This window comes from Coccinella septempunctata, chromosome 1 (genome assembly GCF_907165205.1).
Source record: "Coccinella septempunctata chromosome 1, icCocSept1.1, whole genome shotgun sequence".
NCBI lineage: Eukaryota > Metazoa > Arthropoda > Insecta > Coleoptera > Coccinellidae > Coccinella > Coccinella septempunctata.
In genome coordinates, this window is record NC_058189.1 from 70617023 (window position 1) to 70644592 (window position 27570).

At 38.1% G+C, this 27570-nt stretch overlaps 1 protein-coding gene across 1 annotated transcript in view; it reads left to right on the plus strand.

The window, feature by feature from the left end:
* Window positions 1-27570, plus strand: part of LOC123318664 (heterogeneous nuclear ribonucleoprotein L) — a 132266-nt gene that overhangs the window by 94887 nt on the left and 9809 nt on the right. The window lies entirely within an intron of this gene.

A 27570-nucleotide genomic window follows, 5' to 3' on the forward strand; every position in this document is an offset into this window, starting at 1 on the left:
AATGAAAAGTGGAAAAACAAAAAAAAATATTTTCTTCTGAACAGGACCAGATATTTGAAATTTTGGTATGAAAATATAGGTTTTCGAACACTCTGAATGTATTGCGAACAATTTTGAGAGCCTATCTCCTTTCGTTTAGATTTTCATCTCGGAAATTGCATTTTTCAAAAATTGCAAATTTCACTTGAGACCGAACGAGCATCGAGCTCGATAAAATCTCCAGATTTCTAACTAGAAGAGTTGCTCTTTCAGAATATGTATCACATTTCCATCTACGGTTATGTTTATTGAGAGAAACACCTCTCGAACTGTGACTATCGAAAAATAGATGGAATCACTTGAATACAGTGCCAGATATTCGGAATTTTGGTACGGAAATATGGGTTTTTGAACACGCTGAATCCATTGCGAGCAATTTTGAAAGCCTATCTCTTTTCGTTTATATTTTCCATATGGCATTTTTCAAAAAACGCGAGTTTCAATCTACGATATCTCTTGCTATATGCTATATCCCTCCGATCTAATTGAGATCCCCAGTTCAGTTGAGTTTGGGAACCAGTTAGTGCTCTACCCAACATATTTTGGGCAACGCCAAAAAATAGAAATTCGGATCAGACAGGAAATAAAAAAAATGACACCATTATTGAATATGAATTTTATCGTAGAAAATGAATGGCTTATGAAGAAGCTATTCATCTATCCCATGATTATTAACACAGAATGGAGAAATCTCGTTCCCTCTTTCACCATCATCTGTTATACGCTGTTTTTCTCCATCAGTGAAAAAGAATTACATTGCGGCGATTCATTATCAGCCTCGGCAATTTACGTCCACATAAACCCTCCATTTCCCCTGATTACTGCTAATGTAGAACCTCGCGCGCGCAACCCCGACTTCGGAAAAACCCTTCCGTTATAAAGAAGCCTGTACGGCGCCGATAAGTGCCCCCGTAAAAACTCGAGTTTGCCACCTAGAGTGACAAACGAGCCGGATCATTCTCTCCGAGAACGATCCCGGCTAAATATCGGGTAGAAATCTTCCGGATGATTGATATCTCCCGTCGCGATCGGTCCTCGGTGAAACACTCGATCAACCCCCGCTGTTTGTTTCATGGCCAACTTTTCTCGACGACCTCTCTTTGTCCACACGACGACGGCCACTTGTCGTTTTAAACGGTCGGCTTTTCCGTTCATCAATCAAGGAGGTATCGCTCAAAAAGCCAGACGCGATTGTTTCGGGATGGATCATTTCAGAGTTACATCGGTAATTCGACAGCTGTGACTCCTTTTTGTCTAATATGGAACCCAATGAAATCGGTATCAACTAAGGCGGTTATAGATTATATAGCAGAGAAAAGCTAGACTTTCAGTTGTAACATTAGTGATCGCAGAAATGGAACAAAATAATGTGATTCAACAGATGGCACTACTATAGTTGAGGAGTCCAAGAGGGAAATTCAGGATTTACTCGAGCATATCAGATTAATATAAGGGGAGATACCTTGGACCCTGTACAGTACCTCTACTAAATAACAGACCTGTATATAGGGGGAATTGTCTAGAACAGCCTGTCAGAATAGTAAGAAAAACGATCATTGTACATACTTGCGCATGTCAGATTAAGATATACAGTCCCTGGCCATATTATTAGACGCATTGATTCGATGCAAAATCTCAATATTGAGTTATTAAATTGAATGTATATGTTACATATACTCCATCTGTAAATGGTTTTCACATATAATATATCATATTCAATAAAAAATATTGATTTATTGATGATTAAACATGAAATTCTAATATTTTGCTGAGCCACCCTGTGTAGCTATGAGAGCTTCATACTATCAATGCAGAATTGTTCGGTTTGCTGCATTCGAGGATAATGATTTCATATGTGGATTATCGAAATAACGTCCGAACCTGCAGAATGCAAGACGTCCACTGGAAGACATAGTACTGATTCATACTTAAGTACTAATACTACAACATCAAAAATAAATGCCAAATAGAACAATTTAATGAGAGTCGTAGATAAAACTGACATTCTGTGGAAATGAAATTCAAATATTCTGCTTTTTCCTCGGGCAATACCAGTAAATAAAAAAAAAATCCTGAGTGCGTCTAATAACCTGGCCAGGGACTGTATGTGGTTAACTACTTGTTGAAAAGTATAATATATATTCTCTCAATCTGACAATTTAAGCGTGACGAAAATGTGTGGGAGGGCGCCAAAGTTGCAAAAAAATAACGTCACGTGTACATTCTCGAGCGCGGTGGCGTTTTTTCTTATTTTGAAGCTAATGATTCAAGAATAACGGAAAAAATATAATCTGACAGTTTTAGCGAGCCGAAACAATAAAAATTGGCCATAAAAGTCACAAAAATCAGTTTTTTGGAATTATCTCCTTCCCTGGGCTTCAAATCTTTTTCGCATTCATCATAAAAGTAGTAGAGCATAACATTTTCTATCCCAAGCAATTTTTCCTACGTTCAAACGTTTTTGAGATATATGGCGATTAATGCAAGGTGTTTAGCGATACATGCTGAAGCGAAAATTAACTCGTTGGAAAATAGTACCTTCAGATTAAGAAAACCCCCTCTGATTAGTGTCAGATTAATGGGTCAACACATCTACAACATCCAAATTAATGTATGAAAATCTGACACGCTCGAGTATGTACAAATAACGATTTTTTTTACATTTTCAAAGGACCGCTGTGACCTTGCGTTACGTCCAAATTGTCAGTAACCTGAAAAGTAGCTTCCTTTGGGTCCAATCAACATATCCTCCAAAAATCTGGAACGCTGGAAAAAAATTTTTTTTCACCATTTTCAACTCTTCCGTACGGCCAGTCCCACCGCGCAAACTGTCAGATAAGCATGAATTTATTATCAGAAACACCTAGAGCATATACAGTATCTTAATCTGACACGATCGAGTATATACATCTGACGATTTACTTTTACATCTTCGAGACCCTGCAGACGCTTTCCCCACCGCTGAAAGTGCATACATCATAGAACCTTTTTTTCTTTCTACCATCTTATCTTCAAAATCCAGTAGGTCTCCACGACGCTCGATTAAATCCCGATTTAGCATCGTCGCTTCCCTAACTACTATGATTCCACTGATTTTGTCATTCTTGTTGTACTTGGAAATATCAATATATTTATAATGGAAGATTGATGTATCTTTTACATTACAGTTGTGAAAGCTTCTTGAATTATTCGATTCCTAGTAAGAATAGAGATGAAAGAGAAAGCACAGACAAAATAAATACACTCTTTACTTGAATAATGATCTTTCCTAAGTAAAATGCGTTGCCTCTGGTAAGACTATTTTCAGTGAATCAATTGAAAACCATCTTTCATGAAAACGTTCTATCTCTTATTCAGATCGAAATACATCTTCGATTCATTCCGATTTGTATACAAGGCTAATATCAGCCCCTAACAATGAGAGAGTCCTTTTCTTCGAGCAAAAAATATCGGTATTGAACCGCTCCAGTTATAGAGTTACCAATTAGCGTGAGACTGTTCTCAGGTTCGGAAACGAACTGATTTGCAATTGGGAATCTTAATTGGGTTGAAGATGAGACCGTGCTCGAAAACGATGCAAAGTTTATGCAAATATATCTTAGTGTTTCTCAAATATTTTGTCAACTTCGAGGGAGGGAGAGAAATATGAAGAAAAAATTAAAAATGAACACTCTATGAGCAGTATTATTGTATTATAGCAAGAATAAACATAGAATGCTCAAAAATTTCAACTTGAGAGTTGCTACGAAAAGAGGAACATACAACGGGATAATTGATCCTTATCTAGATTTAGGATTCACTATCTCTCTTCAGTGCTAATGGTGTGCTCATTGTGAACGTTCAGCCAATTGATTGATTCGGATAAATGTCACCATATGGGGGATGAAACATGAAAAAATTCCTTCCAGCGTTATTTATTCAACTCGTATTCAGGAAAAAAATACCCCCTTCTTATTGGCAAACGCCCATCGGATTCCACCACCGTTCTTCGAACTTTTTCTTGTCTACAAATAGACTCCGTGGTTCTCACCCTGAGCTCTGACGGAAAATAGAAAATCAGACCACGTTATTTTCTTGCGAGAAACGGATCCACCTCCAGGTTGATTGATGATGTCTTGTGCGAAAACGTTTTTGTATCCTGCGGCGGAGAATCAAACGTTTCCAGGACTTTTTCGTTAACGATTCACGTTCGTCAATGATTCGATTTCCTCTCGTTTTGATGAGCTATGTGGATCGCCAAGAAGATCTCTTTTTCTAATTCGGGTTCGATCCTCGAAAATCCTACGTTTGGTTCTAAGAAAATATTAAGATTGATAAGATTTTTTGGTAGTAGGTTACACCTACGATATTCATTCAAATGTTTGGAGGCTTTCCTGGTTGAAATACATAATGACCATTATTATGAGATGAAAAGGATGATCATCAGTCAATTCATAAACAACATGAAAGCATTAAAACCATGGCAACAGCGAGGATCACTTGATTTTAGTTCACTTTTATGGCAGTGTACACCTTCATCTTTCTTCAGAGTCTTTAAGGTTGATCCATATGTCATACCTAAAGGGTTTATATGTTTCTGTTAAGCCTTGAACGCCTTTTTTAGATTCAAACTAGATGTCACATATTCCGAAGCCTTATTTATGAGACTTATCATAACCCTTCTTGCTTTACCAAACGAAATTTTTCTTCTGCGTGTAAATCTACGTATTCATCATCCTATTAGGAAATAAATGAGCCCAAATTTTCATTGAGACTATATCATAATTCTTCTAGATAATACACCGAGGAAAATCTCGCCAAGTGTCGACTGTTACCTTTAGAAATTTCCAACCTTTTCCGAATCTCCGCGTCTGATGAGATTCATCTCAATTTCTCGCGCATTTTCAGTCGTTCCGTTTTTCACGAATTGAATTCTGACGCATTCGGCTCGGTCTCTCAAACTCCTCGCTTCCGAGTCCTTCGCGAAAATCAAGGACTTCACATGCGACCGACTATATTGAATTTAAACTGTAGATGATGAAAATCAGCGTAAAATTGGTCTCGTTTTCCCAGCCAGCGCTCCCGTTGATCCTTTTCAATAGACGGCGGGGTCGGCGTTAATTGGAAAGCGCTATGGCGATCAGAAAAAGTTCGCTGATGTTTTTCTGTGGAACGCGAAATTTTAGTTGGGACTGCAATAATCACGAAGCAAAAAATGGATCATGAAGCACGTCTGTGTAGGCACAGGGACAAGTTGAGTAAGAAGTTTCTCCAGACTTTCGTTAGAATTGCACATACCAGGATGTATTGATATCTTGTTAGTTTAGACCAGTTCCATGCATTAAAAGAATAGTTTGAGGTCAAAAAAGTACACCAGAGTTACGCAATAAATTAAAAGAAAGAAGATGTCCACCAAAATTGTGAAAATCGAAAAATTGAAGTATCGAGCTATCATCAAGTACCTGTATTTAAAGGGGTTAAGAGGTAAGCAGATTCACGAAGATATGCTTAATACCCTTGGTGATCAATGTCCTTCGAATGCGACCGTGAAAAATTGTACTTCAAGCTTAAAAAGAGGTAAATTTTCCATTGAAGATGATGACCGATCGGGAAGGCCAGTTTCTGTGTCAGTCCCCGAAAATATCGATGCATTTCATGACATGATTTTATAAGACCGTCAAATTGTGCTAAAACGGATATCTGAAGCACTGAATATTTCATACGAACGCGTTCATCATATAGTTCGTTTCAATTTGGACATGAGAAAAATTGCTGCAAAATGGATCCCCAAATGTTTGAATGTTGACCAAAAGCGTGCAATGGTAGAAACATCGCGTTCGATCTGTGCTCGATTTGAAAACGATGTAGACTTCTTAAACCGAATTGATACTATGGATGAGACTTGGATACATTTCTTTGATCCAGAAACAAAGCAACAATTGATGGAATGGCGGCACTCTGGTTCTCCAAGACCTAAGAAATTTCGTGTCCAAAAATCTGCTGGAAAAGTTCTTGCTTCAGTTTTTTGGGATTCCCATGGAGTAATCATGATTGATTTTTTGGATAAGGGTAGAACAATAACCGAAGATTACTATTCGACATTACTGACCACTGTACAATAAAAAATTAAAGAGAAAAGACGCGGAAATTTAACCAAAGGTGTTTTGATTTTGCAGGACAACGCCCCTGCACACAAATCTTATGTTGCCTTGCACAAAATTCGTGATTTATAGTTTGAATTACTAGAACACCCTCCTTATTCACCAGATTTGGCTCTATCCGAGTATCATCTCTTCCCTCAACTGAAAAAAGTTTAAAAGGTCGTAAATTTTCTTCCAACGAGGAGGTAATAAAAGCTGTGGAAGTCTGGTTTGCAAAGCAAGAAGAAACATTTTTTTTTTGAAAGGTCTAGAGACGTTGCAGGTTCGCTGTAATGAATGTATCCACTTAAGAGGAGAATATGTTCAGTGATAAAATATTTTGACATTGAAATTTTGTTTGGTTTCATAGTAGGTTGAAAATTTCTCAATATATCCTCGTACATACATAGATAAGAATAATTTTCTTCGGGTGACGAGTATGCAAGGGTAGGTAGCTAAATTTCTCGAATGCTGAATATAATTCAATTTCCGTAGCTGAGCTACGAAGGAGTCTACCCAAATTATAAAATGAGAAACTCGTCTTATCTCATGATAACCAAGCTGACGTAAGAATTGAAATATCCCATTATTTCCTTTGCGTAACTCAGAATTGATTTCCTTCTGGTGTTTTTCATCATCGGGACGTTTTCAGCTCAATCCCTAGCTTTCAGTCAACTCCGCGAAATGAAACAATAATAACCGTTGCTGGAATTCATCAGAATTCATATTCTGGATGATTACGACGATTTAATAACTTGACTGTAATATCTTTCTTTTCAGCTCAGATAAGAGGTCTTTCGTTTTCCGTAAACGTCGGAGAATAACTGGTAAATTAACTACGTTTAGGAGATTAACATCATCACGGTTTTAATAACACGACTAAACATGACAAGCGGATCGAGCAAGGGTTCTTCAACGTTAACACGTGTCGTGCATATTAACTATAAATACACGTAGGTCGGGCTTTCCTTTTTCTTGCCTTGGGTTATATAATCTGTGTTAATCTTCGTTGAGAGCCAACTATGCAGGTATTTCGCCCTCATTCTTCATATGACGAGTACCTGTTGTCCTTCAATGATGAACATGAAGCCTTCAAACTCTTCGAACGATACCTGGGTAAAATAGTAATATACTAAGACTGCAAATCTTTCCTCTCAGTCATCATCAGTGACATATTTGGCTGTTCATATTGGCGTTCTGCAAAACAACCAACCTACACATATGGAACCTCCTTCGAAAGCAGTTGAACCCTCTTCTTTTATCAGAGATTTAGCCTGGAAACCTTCAAGTGCCGTACTAACAAACTTCCACTCTCTACACTTCATCGATCCACTAGACGAGGATATATTGAACAATTCTTAGCCTACTATAGAACCAAACAAAATTTTATTACTCAATATATTCTCCTCGTAATTTGATACATCTATTACAGCGAACCTGCAACGTCTCTAGTCCTTTCAAAAAAAATGTTTCTTCGTGCTCTGCAAACCAGACCTCCGCAGCTTTTATTACCTCCTTGTTAGATGAAAATTTACGACCTTTTAAACTTTTTTTAGTTGAGGAAAGAGATGATAGTCGGATGGAGCCAAATTTGGCGAATAAGGGGGGTGTTTCAGTAATTCAAACCCTAAATCACGAATTTTTTGCATAGCAACATGAGATTTGTGTGCAGGGCGTTGTCCTGCAAAAGCAAAACACCGTTGGAAGGCATTCCGCGATTTTTCTCTTTAATTTTTTCCGTAGAGTGGTCAGTAATGTCGAATGGTAATCTCCAGTTATTGTTCTACCCTTACCAAAAAAATCAATAATGATTACCCAATGCCAATCATAAAAAACTGAAGCAAGAACTTTTTCTGCAGATTTTTGGACACGAAACTTCTAAGGTCTTAGAGAACCAGAGTGTCGCCATTCCATCGATTGTTGCTTTGTTTCTGGATCGTCGAAATGCACCCAAGTCTCATCCATAGTAACAATTCGGTTTAAGAAGTCTACATCGTTTTCAAATCGGTCACAGATCGAACGCGATGCTTCTACCTTTGCACGCTTTTGGTCAACATTTGGGCATTCATTTTGCAGCAATTTTTCTCACGTCCAAATTGACGTTAACCTCATAATGAACGCGTTCGTATGAAATACTCGGTGCTTCAGATATCCGTTGTAGCCCAATTCGACGGTCTGATAAAAGCATGTCATGAACTGCATCGATATTTTCGGGGACTGACACAGAAACTGGCCTTCCCGATCGGTCATCAACTTCAATGGAAAATTTACCTCTTTTGAAGCTTGTAGTCCAATTTTTCACGGTCGCATACGAAGGATGTTGATGACCAAGGTACTTAATTATGGCTCGATACTCCAATTTTTCGATTTTCACAATTTCTGTGGACATCTTCTTTCTTTTAATTTATTGCGTAACTCTGGTTTACTCTTCTGTCCTCAAACATCACACTGACACTTCGAATGAGTTATTGTTCGTTGCTATGGTAACGCAATATTTTTTGAATGCATGGAACTGGTCTAGGCTAACTAGATATCAATACATCCTCGTACTTTCCAGTATTGTGAACTCTTGGAAAATCACAGAGTTCAAATGAATTTATTATTTATACAGTCCCGGAGTCTAATAACCATAAACACAAGCATTCAGACCGAAGTGTGAGATTTCCATACAGCAATTTCCTTTCTGTCTGCGGAAGCAGCGAAGACGCGAAGAATCGTAATGAATTTTCCAGCGGGCCATTTCCTATCCCAACGCCCCCCCTGGCGGATGATGCTAACCGAACACAGGGCCCGAGAATCTTTTTTAATCTTCCTAATGCGGAAAATGAAAACCGGAATGGGCGTGTATTTTATATTTCATGGGACAGCGCGTTGTGTAATACGGAATCCCGTCGGCATCTAATATTTACGACGAATCTGAGCTCCGGCGGGGCCAAAGCCGTCCTCTCGCAAGAAACGTGGATGCTGGCCTTCATCAATTTTTCAGGAGGGCTCACTCATTCGGCTGTGTTGTGTATACGACCATAGTTACAGTCGTTGAGCGTCATGAAAAAGTCCCGGATAAGCGTATCTGGATTTCTGCCCTTTCATGGCGGTTTTATGACCGCGTGGTTGACGTCTGGGTTATGTCGATTCATCAGGAATTTCCACCGTAAGGATGGGATATATATTTCGTATTAGTTTTGGCGTTTGAACGTCACGCGTAGCTTGTAGACATATCGCAAATGCTCCTGATCCTGAGGTTGCAAATTGGCGAATGCGCTTCTCTGAATTCGCACCTGGAAAATACACTGCGCAAAAAAATTAACGCGCATTCTGAAAATCTCAATTTTAATGAAAGTTAACTCCACATTGACTTTATAACTTCTTTTTTATGTTCTCTCGGGAAAGTTTTGAACGAAACAAGACACATTAAATGGAAGAAAAATTCAGGATTTCACCGAATCTCATGTGAAAGAAGAGAAATGAACAATTTTCGAAATACTGAAATGCTGATAAGTGATTTAATACTTGGTATTTCCACCCCTTGCGTTAATTACAGCTCGGCAACGACGGTTCATACTCAAAATGAGTGATCTTAAAATGTTCTGATCTAATCCCTCCCAGATTTCTCCGAGTTGGATTCTTCTCAGCCTTCTATTGAGGTTGTCCCAAACCTGCTCAATCGGATTGAGATCTGGACTTTTTGCTGGCCATTCCATTCGAGAGACTTCAACCTCTTCAAGGTACTCCTGAACGATGCGCGCACGATGGGGTCTGGCATTATCGTCCATAAAAATGAAATTTCCACCAATGTATGGGGCAAATGGCACTACATGCTCTTCAAGAATGTTCCTTATATACCTACTTATCAGCATTCATAGCTCCATTATCAACGACCACTAGGTCTGTGCGAGCAGTCAAAGATATTCCACCCCATACCATAATCGATCCTCCCCCGAAACCAGTAGAATTCAGGAAATTGCACTGAGCATATCTTTCATGTGGACGTCTGTATAGAAGGGAACGTCGATCACAATGGTAGAGGCAGAATCTAGACTCATCTGTGAAGAGAACTCTTTCCCAATCGGCCTCTTCCCAATGGATATGCTCTCTCGCAAAATCCAATCGCGCCCTTCGATGGGCTGGGGTAAGTGCTGGGCCTCTTGCCGCAACACGAGGCCTTAAATCATATTCTCTGAGGCGATTTCTTATTATCTGAGTGCTAATTTGCTTCTCATGAGTTTGCTCAAGCTGAATTTGAAGGAACTTTTGAAACTAATGTATAGTTGAACGTTTTGTGAAATAAAAGTGTTTTTCATATCATTTCCTAGTACAGTGCGGCCTTTTTAAGTAATTTGATGTTCAAAAATTGAAAATTATCTGTGAAATTCAAAAAATGGTTTATGAAAATATTCGTACGAGTCAAAGATTCACCCTTCATTCGAAACATGGAGCAAAAAACCAACAGTTAACACGATCCCCCGACTTAATTTCCATCCGGGTCAGAGCGGGTTCGAAACCGAGTCTAATGCAGATAACCTCCTTTTCAATATTCCCCATTAATCATTCCCCAGTATAAACAAAGAAAATTTAATGGCTTCGCGTGAGGCACTCCCCGCATGGAATTCAACAATTTCGGTTTATTGTTCCTCGCTCATTCCTTTCATTCCTCGACGGGCCTAGTCGCAAAGTTTCCATCCGCGGTATTGTTTCCGTATCATCTTCATCGCTGAAAATGTTTTCTTCGTGTCGAATTTTTCCCGGAGAATGACAATTATGAGTTTGCCCCTTTTCTCGGCTAAGCGAGAGACTTTTTGTCTACGCTGGTAAGGGAATAAAGGGAGAAAGTGTACTCGGGCAGTTTCTTCAATGCGATTTTAATAATCTTGTACCTTTTCTGTTCAGGTCCTTGGGTTCAATGGGAACGCGAGTGCGTTTATTTAGGTTTTAATTTAATCCTTATATTCACTTGATGTCGTTTTAATAGCGATACACGTGCAGGGGTTGAAGGAAACTACATACAAGCATTTAATTTGAGTTGTGTAATTGAACCACTCTCATTTATTTACATGGATGATTTGATTGTTCAGGCAAAATGGGCGCAGTCAGTTCAAATGTTAACTCTACCACAATGTTAGATAAATCTACATGAAAGCCAAAAGGTAACATATGATACATATAATGGCATTTTACGTACTAATTTCCCAAAGAAAAGTCGACTATTTTTGATGGGAAGTATTTTTCGTCCGCATCAGATACATTTCGTCCGTAAACACTTTTCGTCCGCTCTGTCTCTTAGAAACAAATACGATAGAGGCGATTAATAAGTGCCTGTGACAATTACTGTCATTTGCTCTTGTCAAATTAATCATCTACGAAATCTGTTAGATTTTACGAGGGAATTGAGAAAGTTTTATAAATGTATGTGAGATCGACGAAAAAATGTAATATACACCTCGGCAAAAAACTTTCTAGGGTGTTTTCAAAGGTGGGGCTTTTTTTTACAGAAGGTAGAACTCATCAAAGTAAGTTGATCATATAAAATATCCAAGATGGATGAGATACAACCCCTAGGTTGCGTTCACAATCTTACTCTGAGTAAGCTCTTATTATTCGAAGCATTCACAAACGTACTTCCAGTTTCTGAGCATAACCATACTCATATTCCAATCTCGGAGTAAGTTCGACAAAATTTCATTGAATTTCAAGTACGGGTCTGTGGAAGGTGACTCCGGCATCGCAAAAACGAAACAAAACATATGGCTGGACAATGAATGGTTCAGTACCAAGTTCATCGGATTAGATGCATGAGGTGCGATAATTCAGCTAACAAACGTTCTAGGGTCGTTTTACGATCTGTTTCAGTAATCATTTTCAATTTCTTTTCTAACTTTGTCATTTTGAAAGTTTTGTAAAGGTGATTTTTGGTGAAACGCTTCATTTTGACCAGTTCTAGCTTCTGTTGAAAAAAATGTCTCACCTTCAAATACACCCTGTATTGTCAGGCCTGCTTTGCTAGTCTAGTCTATCAATCTGCAGGCTGGACTGTAATAACTACTTTTATGATGAGGCTAACATATCTACGCCTGAAAAAAAAAAACAGCAGCCACGAAAACGAACAAAGAATTGAAAAAATTATACTGAATAAAAATATGATACCATCTCTACTTTCCTCTTCAATTGCTGAATGAATTGCTGCAGATTACAACCTCTTTCGTCTCAATTTCAAAGACCTAACGGGCCAAAATGACGAATACGTTTTTTCGTGCATCTAAATCGTGGCATTTCTCTACATGTCCCCAAACCTCAGCAGGAATGATGTTGTTGGCGGGTCCCCGCTTGTTTCGACGATGTTCTACTCCATGTTGCGTGACGAAATTCGGCTTCATTATAGGTTGATGTTGACCGTTTGGGATTTATGTTCCATCGCGATCTGAGATCCGATCTTGCCGTTAAGAAATGACGTATATACCGTGAAATTCTTGTACGTCCCGAATAGTAACTCGTATAATCTAATGAGATTGTTAGCGATTCTTATCCGATTTTATACAGGTGTTCACAATTTCACGCGATATGAAACTGATTGATGGTATAGGAAAGTGGGCTATACTACGGCTATAATAGAAAATCGTTCTTTTGGAACTGTTGCATCGATATATGAAGAACGTAAGGTGGTGCTTAAAATTTTATTATCGGTCTTGAAATTATAGCAATAAAATACAAAATTGAGGTAGAAGATCATCAAAATTTTGATGAGGAGAGTAGGGAAATTGGCGAATTTTGCTATTTCATGCAATTCGCATGAGGATGATCAACTTGTATCAAAAGTAAACCCTGCCAGCTGCTCGAAACCTTCATCATAAAAGTATGAATAGCTATCTATCATAACCAAGGAAAAAACATGATTGTTTCGGCAGATTGTGCTGAATAGGTGCCTGTCTACCGAACAATGAACCAAGTTCATGATGAATATATATGTCGCGGCAAATATCTTCCATCGGGAAACTCCATGTCACGTCTTTTTCGGCGTAAATTCGTGCCACTAACGACACCCAGCTACAATACACGCCGCCGCCGGGATGAAAAATAATTGAGGCTTTTATTGCGTTCCTTCGGGCGCCGTCACGGACTTGTTTGAACGCTGTTTATTTTCACGGTAGCGTCGACGCCGTAAATCAATCCGCGGAAGACGCGACACGTCGGTTTTACAATTGAGTTTGGACGCGCTCACGTGTTTTGCGCGTCACAGATAACCAACCTATTTCTGATCGCGCCTCCTAGAGATTCCGTCACGCTAAACAGAGCGGTTTGATTAAGTGGACCGGGCTCGTAAATCCGTTTCGGTTTTCGGCTGTTAGTTTGTTTTATTAGACGTCTTGAAGATGCCGACAAACCGGCGGGGGAAACAAGGATGAAGAGAGATTGATCGGTACGCGAAATACGAAGCACGAACTGTTCGAAGAGCAGCGGAAATTTCGATTTAGTTGCCCCTGTATAACCTTTCCTAAAAAAGGGGCTCTTCAAGTGATAGAAATCCAAATTTCATCGACCTCTTTGCAACCGTTCGGTCTTGACGAATACTCAACAAACCTCATCTTTTTCGTGATTTTTCTAGGGTCAGCTTTCGAGTAGTTTATCTCTCAACAAAAGTAACCGTAGGTGAAAATGTGATACATATTCTGAAAGAGCAACTCTTCTAGTAACAAACCACGCAATTTCATCGACCTCTGTTCAACAGTTCGGTCTAGACGATTCCTTAACTTAACTCTTTTTGGGAAATTTTCGAAGGTCAACTTTCGAGTCGTGTATCTTCCAGGAAAATTATCGTAAATCTTAATGTGATACATATTCTGAAAGAGAAACTCTTCTAGTAACAGACCTCGCAATTTCATCGACCTCCGTTCAACAGTTCGGTCTAGACGATTCCTTAACTTAACTCTTTTTGAGAAATTTTCGAAGGTCAACTTTCGAGTCGTGTATCTTCCAGGAAAATTATCGTAAATCTTAATGTGATACATATTCTGAAAGAGAAACTCTTCTAGTAACAGACCTCGCAATTTCATCGACCTCCGTTCAACAGTTCGGTCTAAACGATTCCTTAACTTAACTCTTTTTGAGAAATTTTCGAAGGTCAACTTTCGAGTCGTGTATCTTCCAGGAAAATTATCGTAGATCTTAATGTGATACATATTCTGAAAGAGCAACTCTTGTAGTAACAAACCTCGCAATTTCATCGACCTCTGTTCAACAGTTCGGTCTAGACGATTCCTTAACTTAGCTCTTTTTGGGAAATTTTCGAAGGTCAACTTTCGAGTCCTGTATCTTCCAGGAAAATTATCGTAGATCTTAATGTGATAAATATTCTGAAAGAGCAACTCTTCTAGTAACAAACCTCGCAATTTCATCGACCTCAGTTCAACCGTTCGGTCTAGACGGTCTAGATTTCTTAACTTAACTCTTTTTGGGAAATTCTCGAAGGACAACTTTCGAGTCGTGCATCTTCTAAATTATCGTAGATCTTAATGTGATACATATTCTCAAAGAGCAACTCTTTCAGTAATAAATCTGAGAGTTTCATTCATTTCGGCAGAACCGTTCGGTTTGAGGAAGTTTTAACTGACCTCATCTTTTTGGGAATTTTTCGATGGTCAACTTTCGAGTAGTTTTTTTTCCAGGAAAATCATCGTAGACATAAATGGCATACATGTTTCAAAAGAGCAATTCTTTCAGTAATAAATCTCGAAATTTTATCAATCTCAATGCAGTCATTCGGTCTTTTCAAGTGACCCCATCTTTTTTGAAGATTTTCGAAGCTCAACTTTCGACATGCTTATCTCCTAGAAAAATCATCGGATCCTATCGTGATACATATTCTATAGAAGATCAGCTTTTGTAGTAATAAGTCTAGAAATTTAATGGACCTTGGTTCAATAGTCTGAGATGAGAATCAATTGATTTATTCATCGCTCATAAAAATTTTTCAACAGTTCTTCATTTTCATCTAGTTAAATAGTATATTTTTATTGTCTGCGATAGCTGAACTATCATTTTCCACGTACCAGATAGCTCACTTATGAAAATTCCCCTTTCGCTCAGAGAGGTGCTACTGACACTTTTCAGCCAAAAGAGAAGGTCATATTGATGGGCCTCATCATGCAAATGGTATAGGCGGCACACCGAACCCATTAAGCATAATGAGCAACATTTGTTGGATGTTTCTCATTTGAGTGCTCCATATTTGTTCGATAACCGTTTGGTTGGTTTAATTTTAGGTACTCCACCAATCATAATTACCACAATCAGAATGAATGGGGGTTGTAAGGGATTCAAGTGGAATTCTCTGGGATGAAAATTGTTGTGTATCAATTAGGGACTGGCTCAACAGTGAAAGAAAATTCAGCTACAATTCTTTCGAAATTCATGGCTTGTCCGACAAGAATATCAACAGAAGGTGGTTCTTCATGTCTTGCATTATCTTTGTTGGAAACTAGATTTCTTCGTCTTTATACAGATAACTTTTCAAATGACAGAATCTTTGCTGCTTCTACTCACCTCTTCTTTGCAGCATTTGCAACTGTTTTTCCTATGGGGAATGTGAATTATTACCGAGGCTGTTAAACAATGATACTATTTCAACCCACATTTGGATGAGTTGATGAATCTGTAGAATTCCCATCGCTTAATCGAAAATTCCATCCATACCAACCCAAAATCCGCGTCGACAAACAAATACTCGCATCAATCAAACGGTCGCGTGGAATGCGAAATTACAACAGAAAGGTAGTTGCCCCCGTGTTCATTAATTCATCGGGAATCTGTGCGGAAAAACGGGAAAATGCATGTTGAGTGGTCGTCTCAAGTGGATGATGGATTCGGGCTCTAACGCCACTCGTTACTGTCCGTATTCCGCATCGTACGGATTGCCGGCGTAATTAGCCGCATGATATATTCCGCTATTCATTGTAATTTCTGACGCGGCCTGAGCCGGAGATATTAAACAACGTGAAATGTTGTTTTCGGGCGTGTCCGTATGGGCAATTTCTATGATGTGCGACCAGGCCAAGTATCTGTCGACGGATTTGTATAATGACCGTCGGTTTTAGAGACGCTTACGGTGAGTTATTGTATTGAGATATTTGCCAGTAACGAAAGAAGAATTCCTTCCTTCTGTTGGCCATCTCGAAGCGAATCTTCAAAGAAACACGAAGGCAGTGAAGACCAAGGTATCATTTCGAATTATATATGAGCTCAATAATTTGCTGACTAAAAACTTCAAATTTATAATTTTTATTGGCTGGAAGAGTCTACAGTACACACTTCAGAAACTACAATTTATTACTAGAAAAACTGCACTTTCAGAATGTTTATCACTTTTAGCTCTACGATGATTTTTCTGGGAGGCACACGTGTGGAAAGTTCCCAAAAAGATTGGTTAAGTTAAAATTCGTCAAGACCGAACGGTTGCACCTAGATCGGGGAAATTTCGAGATTTATTACAAGAAAAATCGATCTTTCAGAATATGTATAATTTTTAGCTCTTCAATGATTTTCCTGGAAGATACGCGACTCGAAAGTTGACCTTCGAAAAATTCCCAAAAAGATGGGGTCAGTTAAAACTTCCTCAATACCGAACTATTGTGCCGAAATGGATGAAATTATCAGATTTACTACTAGAAGAGTTGCTCTTTCAGAATATGTATCACATTTACTTTCACAATAATTTTTCTGGAATAAACGCGACCCAAAAAGATGAGGTCAGTTAAAACTTCCTCAGTACCGAACGGTTGTGCCGAAATGCATGTTATTCTCAGATTTATTACTAAAGGAGTTGCTCTATCAGAATATTTATAACGTTTAGTTCTACGATGATTTTTCTGGTAGATACACGTGTAGAAAGTTGACCTTCAAAGAATTCCCAAAAAGATGAGGTCACTTAAAAATCCGTCAAGACCGAACGGTTGCACCTAGGTCGAAGAAATTTCGAGATTTATTACTAGAAGAGTTGATCTTTCAGAATATGTATCACTTTTAGCTCTTCGATGATTTTCCTGGAAGATACGCGACGCGAAAGATGACCTTTGAAAAATTTTCTAAAAGATGGGGTCAGAGCGAACGGTTGCACTTAGATCGAGGATATTTCAAGATCATGTACACTACACGGTCGGAGTTGGGCTTTTGCTCATATAAGAAGTCGGCTTTGGTATTTATCACAGGCCAACTGATGATTTATAATCAAAAATTGGAAATATTCGAGAATTGCTGATAAAAATATCTCAATAAACTTTCTTCTCGTGAATAAACATTTATTTAACTCACTTGTTGTATAACTAATTAATAAAATATTATTTGGCCTTCCTAAGCCTTCGTAATTACAAATCACAAAAAAGTAAAGAACATATAAAACATTTTTTCGATAGGGACGCCCACAAAAATACGAGTTGTAGCTGTTTTCCTCCGGAAAATCTCATATGAAACGAGCTTTTATCGAGTCGATGACTCCTCTCTCGACGTTGGAAGCAGCTGGGCGTAAAACTGATTTATCGCGATACGATATCCCACAATGACGCTGTTCATGTAAAGAGCGATAAATTAGCGAGAGAAAAGAAAAAAACACGATAACGACACAATATCCGACCGATAATTTATAGTTTTTATGTAGTCGAATGGTGAATGAACGACCGAGAAGATTAACGAAGGACATAACTCAAATTTTTCTGGACGTCCGATGCCGTTTCGTGAATCATAAATAGTTGGCATGAGGCCGCCGCCAGTCCCCGGAGATGCACAACCAACGTGATTTGCATCTCCGCAAATCCCTGTTTTATAAATAGTAATGAGTATGATTGAGATTTACCTAGATCACTGAAAACGTGTCGCTGACAAATCGTCCGCTTCGCTTTCAGCATTTCGAGCACTCGTAAAGATTTTAACGATCGTCCGACGGAGACGTGTGTGTGTAATTGCGGAATTTATGTCACTAGGTGTGAGTCCCTCGTATAAATAATCTTTCATAATAAGAATTAATCCAAATATGAGTATAAACAAGTGTTACGATCCGAATTGAACTGGCCAATTTGCCATCGTCGGGACTACTAAATGGAGAACGTTCCACCGAAGAGGAGCAGACGCTGACCATGGTCGCGCTATCATGTGAACTCATTAGAGCAACACAGCTCCTTCTCCGATGGAAAAAAGGATGTATTGATATCCAGTTAGCCTAGACCAGTTCCATGCATAAAAAAAATATTGCGTTACCATAGCAACGAACAATAACCCATTAGAAGTGTCAGTGTGAAGATGTCCACCGACATCAACATTTGGAGTATCGTGCCATCATCAAGTACCTGTTTTTAAAAGGGTTAAGAAGTAAGCAGATTCACGAAGATGTCCTTCGTATGCGATCGTGAAAAATTGGACTGCGAGCTTCAAAAGAGGTAAATTTTCCATTGAAGATGATGACCGATCGGGAAGGCCAGTTACAGTGTCAGTCCCTGAAAATATCGATGCAGTTCATGACATGATCTCATCAGACCTTCGAATTAGGCTAAAACGGATATCTGAAGCACTGAATATTTCATACGAACTCGTTCATCATATACCTAGTTCACGTCTAGTTCACGTCAATTTGGGCATGAGAAAAATTGCTGCAAAATGGATCCCCAAATGTTTGAATGTTGACCAAAAGCGTGCAAGGGTAGAAGCATCGCGTTCGATCTATGCTCGATTTGAAAACGATGTAGACTTCTTAAACCGAATTTTTACTATGGATGAGACTTGGGTACATTTCTACGATCCAGAAACAAAGCAACAATCGATGGAATGGCGACACTCTGGTTCTCCAAGACCTTAGAAGTTTCGTGTTCAAAAATCTGCTGGAAAAGTTATTGCTTCAGTTTTTTGGGATTGCCATGGAATAATCATGATTGATTTTTTGGATGAGGGTAGAACAATAAGCAGATTACTATTCGACATTACTGACCACTCTACGGGAAAAAAATTAAGAGAAAAGACTCGGAAAGCTATCCGAAAGTGTTTCGTGTTTGCAGGACAACGTTTTGCACACAAATCTTATGTTGCCATGCAAAAAATTCGTGATTTAGGGTTTGAATTACTAGAACAGCCCCTTTCTTCACCAGATTTGGCTCCATCCGACTATCATATCTTTCCTCAAGTGAAAAAAAGTTCAAAAGGTCGTAAGTTTCCTTCCAACGAGGAGGTAATAAAAGCTGAGGAGGTCTGGTTTGCAGAGCAAGAGGAAACTTTATTTTTTCAAAGGTCTAGAGACGTTGCAGGTTCTATGTAAATGTATCCAATTAAGAGGGGAATATGTTGAGTAATAAACCTCATGTTGCCGGCAACTATTATACATGACAGGCTATATATTTTTTGCAGGTGACAGTATATACTCCAAGATTTCTGTCTTCTTCATTCCCGACCTGAACAGCAAGTGACAAGATACGGCGTCAGCCAAAATCTCGACAACATAAAAACATAACCGAACAGTCGTATCAGAAAAATCTTCGTAACCTCCAAATGAAAAATAAACGGCCTCGAGTTTGCGAGGACGCAACGGCGAAATGAAATACGCAAAAGATATCTGGATGGGAAAAATCCGCGCCGGATTCCGGAGATCAAGATTGCTGTGAAATATTCCGCCTAGCGTCCCGCGAATGCGTTTCGTTTCCGTATCGGTTGCCGTATGGGCAATTAGGGAAATGAAGCGAACGGGAATAATTTGTTTCGTTTCATGTCTGGGCGGAGTTTTCGGACATTTTCACGTCTGGATAAATTGGAAAAACTCGGTTTTCATCCGGCGGTTGACGCCTTATCGAGCTCCGTGAAAACGAGCCATAATCGCGCTGTATGAATTATGGCGGTTTTTTCTATTGAACCAAATTAACCTAGCCAAAAAATTGACGGTTCACATATTGAAGAGCCACATATTGAATTATGCCCAACAGTATTTCTTGGTTTATATCCTGACCATCAGAATTAACAGGACCAGGTTTCTAAGCTTTAATTATTGCCAAATTTAGCATAATACCGTTAAAACTGCTCATCATAATCCATAACTGCACCTGTTTTCGGTGGTAGAAATAACCTTATGAAGCTTTCTGCTGAATTTCTGTGTTCGGCAACATCGATTTCTGTAGTTATTTTACCTTCATTTGAAGATTCATCATTGAGTGTTAAATATGTAAATAATTGCTTAGTTTCAGAACTTTTAATATCCTTTTTTTCACATTCCTGTATCTAGCACTGTGATAACTGAATCTCCTCCTCGATATGTTATTTTGTTTGTATTTTTATTTGGTAAAATAATAGTACATTGTTTACCGGGTGGGAAAAGCCTAACATAGCAACACAGAGACCAGAAATGTGGCATTTCTTACGAGGTAAACATACTATTTTTCTGCAAATCGTTTAAAATTCGACAGATATTTTTGGATTTTGAAAAAAATCGCGAATTATTTCATTCATAAATAAATGGTGTTTTGAAATTCGTAATGGAAATGGTTTCGTTACTATGGAAACGTATATTAATGTTGAATTGTCAAACTTGAAGCATATAAATTCAATGGACGAGTTCGGGAACGTTTGCAAATAATAGAGAAAACTCTTTTAATGGAATAGTCTTTTTTTAAATTATATTTGTGCCTTTCGGTTGCTTTCATCATATTACAATCCTTGCTCCCACATCCAAGTGATACAGAAGAAAGTTTATATTGAATTTTCAAGGTAGGTTTTGACATTATTCAGGCTTTTTTTCGTGTTTCATGCATTATATTTATGGTTCCACCACAGAACACCTTAGCACTTTAGGCTATGGAGAGTAGAGAGAAGGAGAACGATTGGCGTACTAAAAATGTGTCCCCGAAAACAGGAAACGTAGGATAGGTGTCGCTGCGATTAAAGCGGGTGTCGATAAGGGGTGGGGATTCAAGCGTCAATTTGAAACATTGAACTAGTTCAATGATTTTAAATGAACAGCCTTCATTTTATTTTAGGTTATGTGTCATCGTGGTTTTTCTGATGATTTTTCAAATACCTTTCTTCAAATCTATATTAAATATGAGTTCTCTGAATTATATGCAATAAAATGCAAGTCGAAATCAATGAAATTCCAAAGAAATCACTGAACAAAAAAATTGTACCTACTTTTGTTTATCATTGTTTATTGAAAGCAGCTATGTTAGTTGGTTTACCGTAATCGTCAAAATTATATAAATCCGAAGTAAGGCGTAGTACACATCAAGACAACAAAAGGTAACACTCTCAGATTTATCACTCAGGTATTGGAGTAGATTCTGTTGCCAATACTCAGCTGAGAACCGATATAAACCATATATTATGTTATGCCAACAAAATTCTTCAAGAATATTCTCTTCTGAACCATGTAGTTTTATTGGTTAGATATTCTTATTCAGAAAAGTCCACTTCTCACGAGGAATAACAATTTCAATTCCGTTTATAATGAATCCATCATCTGTTTTGATATCTTCATCGCAAAAGTGCTCTTGACACACAAATTGATTCGGAGTCGATTCTTGAGATAAGGTTTTTTTTTCAATTTTCTCTCAAAAATGCTCTCGGAAATTTTATCTCTTCTATTTTTCTTTCCGATGCCAAAACACTCTTATACTAGCGCACGCTTCAACATTTCACCATGGTCATATGTTGTTCTCTTATCAAAAATCGAAAATAATAATATTCCTATCATCTGTCACCAGGGAAACAGTTCACTCAGCCAACGAGCCAACTACAATTTGATTCGTGTAAATCAAAATTTCGCACTCTCGTGATGGCCAGCGCGCCTGTTGGCAAAAGCATGAACTACCATATTGGTACATATTTTAGGGGACAAAAAATCTGTGGTCTCAAAGCAGCGATCGTTCTCCTTCTCTCTACTCTCCATACTTTAGGCGTTCCGTGATGAAACCATAGTCTAAAAATAAATAAATTATTAGTCTATGGATGAAACCATAAATATAATTCACGAAACACTAAAAAACGCCAGAATAATGAATAATTTTCAGCACTTACCTGTGCGAGGCGCATCTTCAACAGTAAAAATACCTGTACAGAATAGACAAAAACATAACTGCACGTAACTAGTTGTTTCAATATCAGAATCATTGACAAAAAAAATTCAATTGATCGAATTTACGTCTGCGAAGACTCGAGTGAAGCGTAAAGTAAGGCTGTTGGGTTTTTCACGAAGAGAAATCTGGTCGAAAATCTTAAATTCCAGTCAACTATTCTAAAAATCGTTCAACGAATTAAAGTGCTGGTTTTTGTTCCTTTTATCATTACGTACTTTCATCAGTTCCAAAGAGAAGTCGTTGAAGTAAATCCTTATTTTTAATGAGGTAGTTAGTAATGACCTAGTCTTTCAGAGAAGATCGCGTTGGTGCATTCCGAGTAGAAGTGACAAGTAGTACAGAAATTTGATTTCCCTCTTCTCGTAGATTTTCTCGCCAAAGTACGAAGTTTCGGCGCTAGCAGATCTCGCATTATGAACATGAAGTTTCTGATCTCGCGTTCCGCAACCGTGACTTTTCCGCATTTATGGCATTGATTATGCGGATCCGCGACCGTGAAGATCGAGTCGTAAACGGGTATGATCCGTCCCGAACTAGGGTGTAGTCCGAGAGGAGAACTTCTTACAACAAATTTTTTACCCGAAAACCCTTATCTCGCATCGGAAACCCGATAATGGATGGGGCTTTCGAGAGGAGATGGTCCTCTTCAAACATCACAGAATTTGAGAGGACTGTCGGGTATGGAAGGAACTCCATCACTTCGCATCCTTTTGACGTCGTCTCGTGTGCATCTTTTTATCGTTCGTGTCCATGGGAAAATTAGGTTTGTGGATGTGGATGTCGATCGACTGTAATATGGAAACGATGTGAAAACATTCACAAAACTGGTGGATTGATTGGGTTATCGTATGTTTGTTATTATTAGCTTGAACATACACTGCCCAAAAATTGAAGTGGAGATTCGATGGACTACTTACTTTCCGCACTTGAAATTCTAGTCTTGAATAAAATTTTCACTAACGCTTTACATACCATAGGATGAGGTGTGTGTTTGCATATTACAGACAACAAAATATTGTCCTCATGACCCTCGATTAAAAAAAAAATAGAAGTAGCTCTTTTCTTGTAGGTGTTTGATATTTTTTCTAAACGAGCTCCTCAAACGAATGATGTTACACGATGAATCGAAATTAATGAAGGCAAAGGAATATCTGAAATAATGAAATCGACAAGGAATGAAGTTTGTGAACACGCTATAATCAGTTTCCGGAAATTCAGAGCACAAAACTGGTGAACATCGTTCGGTTTATCGGAATGGAGTTTCAAGGGATAACTTTACTTTCGAGTGTCTTTAATTGTCTCCGTTTTGTCGAGGTCTAATGTTGCGTTCAATTCAATTCCAACTTTGATGAAGGGAAACTTTCATAATTCGATATTTCTAGAATAATGAGGGGCTTTCTGTTCTCCTAAATGCTCTTTGTATTCCTGTCTATCTCTCAAACTTTTACTTTTCTGTTATTTCAAAGAATGGTTCAGATCCAGGATTACCCATTGAAACTACCTCTGGGCAAAATTGTTGTATGAATTTTACAAGAACTCGATCAGTTGAATGTTGATTTACAACATTTTTAATTAGAACTAAAATTTGTATAGCACTGACTTAAATTTACAATCCTCAAGTAATTAATTCAACGTTTCATCAAGAAAGATCATCAAGAAATGTTTGTATCTTGGAACCTTTCAGTGGTATAGGAAATTGTACCTCGAAGAGAATTTCCTGGAATCTGGAAGAATCTTCCAAGTTTGGCACATTCCGCAAAATTCCTTGGAAACTTTAACACTGTGAGGTCTAAGAATTATCTGGATTAATCCTTTTCATGAATGTTTTCGGATAGTTCAGATAAGAGTAGGTATGTACGAAGATATATTGAAAAATTCTTAGCCTACTATAGAACCAAACGAAATTTCAATGTCAAAATATTTCATTACTCAACATATTCTCCTCTTAATTGGATACATTCATTACAGCGAACCTGCAACATATCTAGACCTTTCCAAAAAATGTTTCTTACAATCTTTTAAACTTTTTTTCAGTTGAAGAAAGGGATGAGAGTCGGATGGAGCCAAATCTGGTGAATAAGAGGGGTGTTCTAGTAATTCAAACCCTAAATAACGAATGTTTTGCATGGCAACATGAGATTTGTGTGCAGGGGCGTTGTCCTGCAAAAACAAAACGACTTCGGATAGCTTTCCAGTCTTTTCTCTTTGATTTTTTTCCCGTAGAGTAATCAGTAATGTCGAATAGTAATCTCCGGTTATTGTTCTACCCTTATCCAAAAAATCAATCATGATTACTCCATGGCAATCCCAAAAAACTGAAAACTAGAACTTTTCCAGCAGATTCTTGGACACGAAACTTTTTAGGTAGTGGAGAACCAGAGTGTCGCCATTCCATCGATTGTTGCTTTGTTTCTGGATCGTAGAAATGTACCCAAGTCTCATCCATAGTAAAAATTCGGTTTAAGAAGTCTACATCGTTCTGAAATTGAGAACAGATCGAACGCGATGCTTCTACCCTTGCACACTTTTGATCAACATTCAAACATTTGAGGATCCATTTTGCAGCAATTTTTCTCATGTCCAAATTGACGTGAACTATATGATGAACGCGTTGGTATGAAATATTCAGTGCTATATTCGTTTTAGCCCAATTCGACGGTCTGATAAAATCGTGTCAGGAACTGTATCGATATTTTAGGGGACTGACACTGAAACTGGCCTTCCCGTTCGGTCATCATCTTCAATGGAAAATTTACCACTTTTGAAGATTGCAGTCCAATTTTTCACGGTCGCATACGAAGTACATTGATCACCAAGGGTATTAAGCATATCTTCGTAAATCTGCTTACCTCTCAACCCTTTTAAATACAGGTACTTGATGATGACCCTATACAATTTTTCGATTTTTACAACCTCGGTGGTTATCTTCTTTCTTTTAATTTATTGCGTAACTCTGGTTTACTTTTTTGACCTCAAACTTCACACTGACATTTCTAATGCGTTATTGTTCGTTGCTTTGGTAACGCAATATTTTTTATGCATAGAACTGGTCTAGGCTAACTAGATATCAATACATCCTCGTAATATGATAGTCACTCATTCCTTTTCAATCTAGCTGAGATACTGAAAAAGAGCCACCACTTTCATCGTTTTATAAAAATTAATTAATCCTAATGAATCTTAATAAAAGTAGGGTCTCACTGATTCGAACAGTAATTTCGTTATCCGCGTCTCCATCCTTCTAAATCTCCCATTCAATAAAGTAGAACTATTAAGTTGGACGGTAATTACAACAAAAACTCGATAAGAACAATCCGGTTCCTTTTCAACTATAGTAGTAACTCTTGAAGGCACCCGAGATCGATTTTGTCATTTAAAAGCCATTATTTCTCGCGGAACGGTCTATGTAGAAGGGCCCTCTCTAAAACTGTACGGTACGTTGCGTATCATCGTTCGCTTCAACTTTAACCCGGAAAGGCCTTTCTCGAGTGTCAATTAAGAACTCGTTTCCTGGATAATTTAGATGTTCTCCGCGCTGTTTAATTATTTGACGAGGAAAATCCAGTAGTCCTCTGCGGAAATAAAATATGTGGGACGCCAGTAATCACTCTACCTACTGGGCGGTAATGTAACACTTCAATTTGAGCCGGAGTTGAAATTGTTTGAATTAGGAGATCTGCTAGGTCGTTGATGACGTTAATGTTAAATTTTCCTCGTTTTCTCGAGAAAATTTGAAAACTCGAGAGCTGCCTACTCTCGGTTTGCTTTTTTTTTCCATTTCCCACCGATACAGACTCTCAAATAAAAAATATTCCATGACTTCCAATGTGAAAATAATGATAGTAAGATTTATGGATCCCTTTCAAAAATTTATGGGACAAGTCGAGAGGAAATAACAACTGAAAAGTGAATAAACATAATAAAATACAACTCAGTGAACAGAAACAAAAGGGAACATGTAAAACGCATTTAAAATTCCAAAACATATCGTGTAAATATCCATCCAAGACGTTGTAACGTTCCTTTTATTGCAATATGGACCATTCTTTCTCTGAAGGAAGAAGGTATTGTGTATGATTAAAAATCTGTATGACCATTATCCGTAGCCGACAAAATTTTGACACCTGCTGCTCGTGAACACTTATTATATTGTGATGGAATCCCAACTTTCAGGTCATTCTTCATGTGTTAATAAAACTGAACTACCGAACAAGGTTAATGCTTTTTCGCTGTGTAGGAGATTTTATGGATGAAAATCTCGTTGTGTCGTAAACGATTTACAGCGAAATAAGTGGAATTAAAGATGACCTTCGATAGCATTACGATGTTTTACGAGCTGGTTAACAGGGTATTGTCGAGAGAACTCTGGAAGATACAAATTTAATTCATCGGAAAATGCTATAAGACAATCTTTTTCATGTCGGTTTTTTCCCGAGGAGGTTTCCTTCGGTAGAGATGATGAAGCGAGTGGTTTATCGTCCGAAGGGTTGACAGAAAGGGCTCGAGGATGTGATGTATTACGGCTGCATCAGTTCCTCGGAACATCCCATCTTATACTGTTATCATTATTGCCCTGGGTCAACGATATTACTATGGAGAGTGGAGAGAAAGAGAACGATAGCCGAAAATGGGGAAAATAAAGCGAGCGCTAAAAGTAAATTGTGGTTTTCTGTAATCAGGAATTCTAACGTCAATTTGAAAACCTCCATTTTTTGTAGGTTAGGTTAGTTTCTAGATGTTTCTCATGAATTTTCAAATAGATTCCTCCAAATAAAATCAATTAAAAGTCTGTCGAAGTCGGTTAATAGAAAGATGCTAATGAAAGTATCGAAAATTTATGCAAATTTGCAAAATACTGCATCGAGCTCGATAAAATTTTCAGATTTTTAACTAGAAGAGTTGCTCTTTCAGAATATGTATCCCATTTTCATCTGTTGTTTTTTTTATTGAGAGAAAAACTACTCTAACGGTGACTATCGAAAAATTTCCAAAAAGATGGAATCACCTAAATACAGTGCCAGATATTCGAAATTTTGGTATGGAAATATAGGTTCTCGAACCCGCTGAATCCATTGCGAGCAATTTCGAAAGCCTATCTCCCTTCATTCAGATTTTCATCTTGGAAATTGCAATTTTCAATCTGCGATATCTCCTGTTATATTCGTCTGATCTAATTGGGATTTCCGGTTATATAATCAGCGTTGTCTAGGCTTCCACCCTAGCATTAAAACTCGATTTCGAAAATCTCGATTTTTTGGTTGAAAAATGAGCAAGGGGTTAGACCCCCCCAAAACGACCTATTTGCTACTCTGTCTAAAAATCAGGAT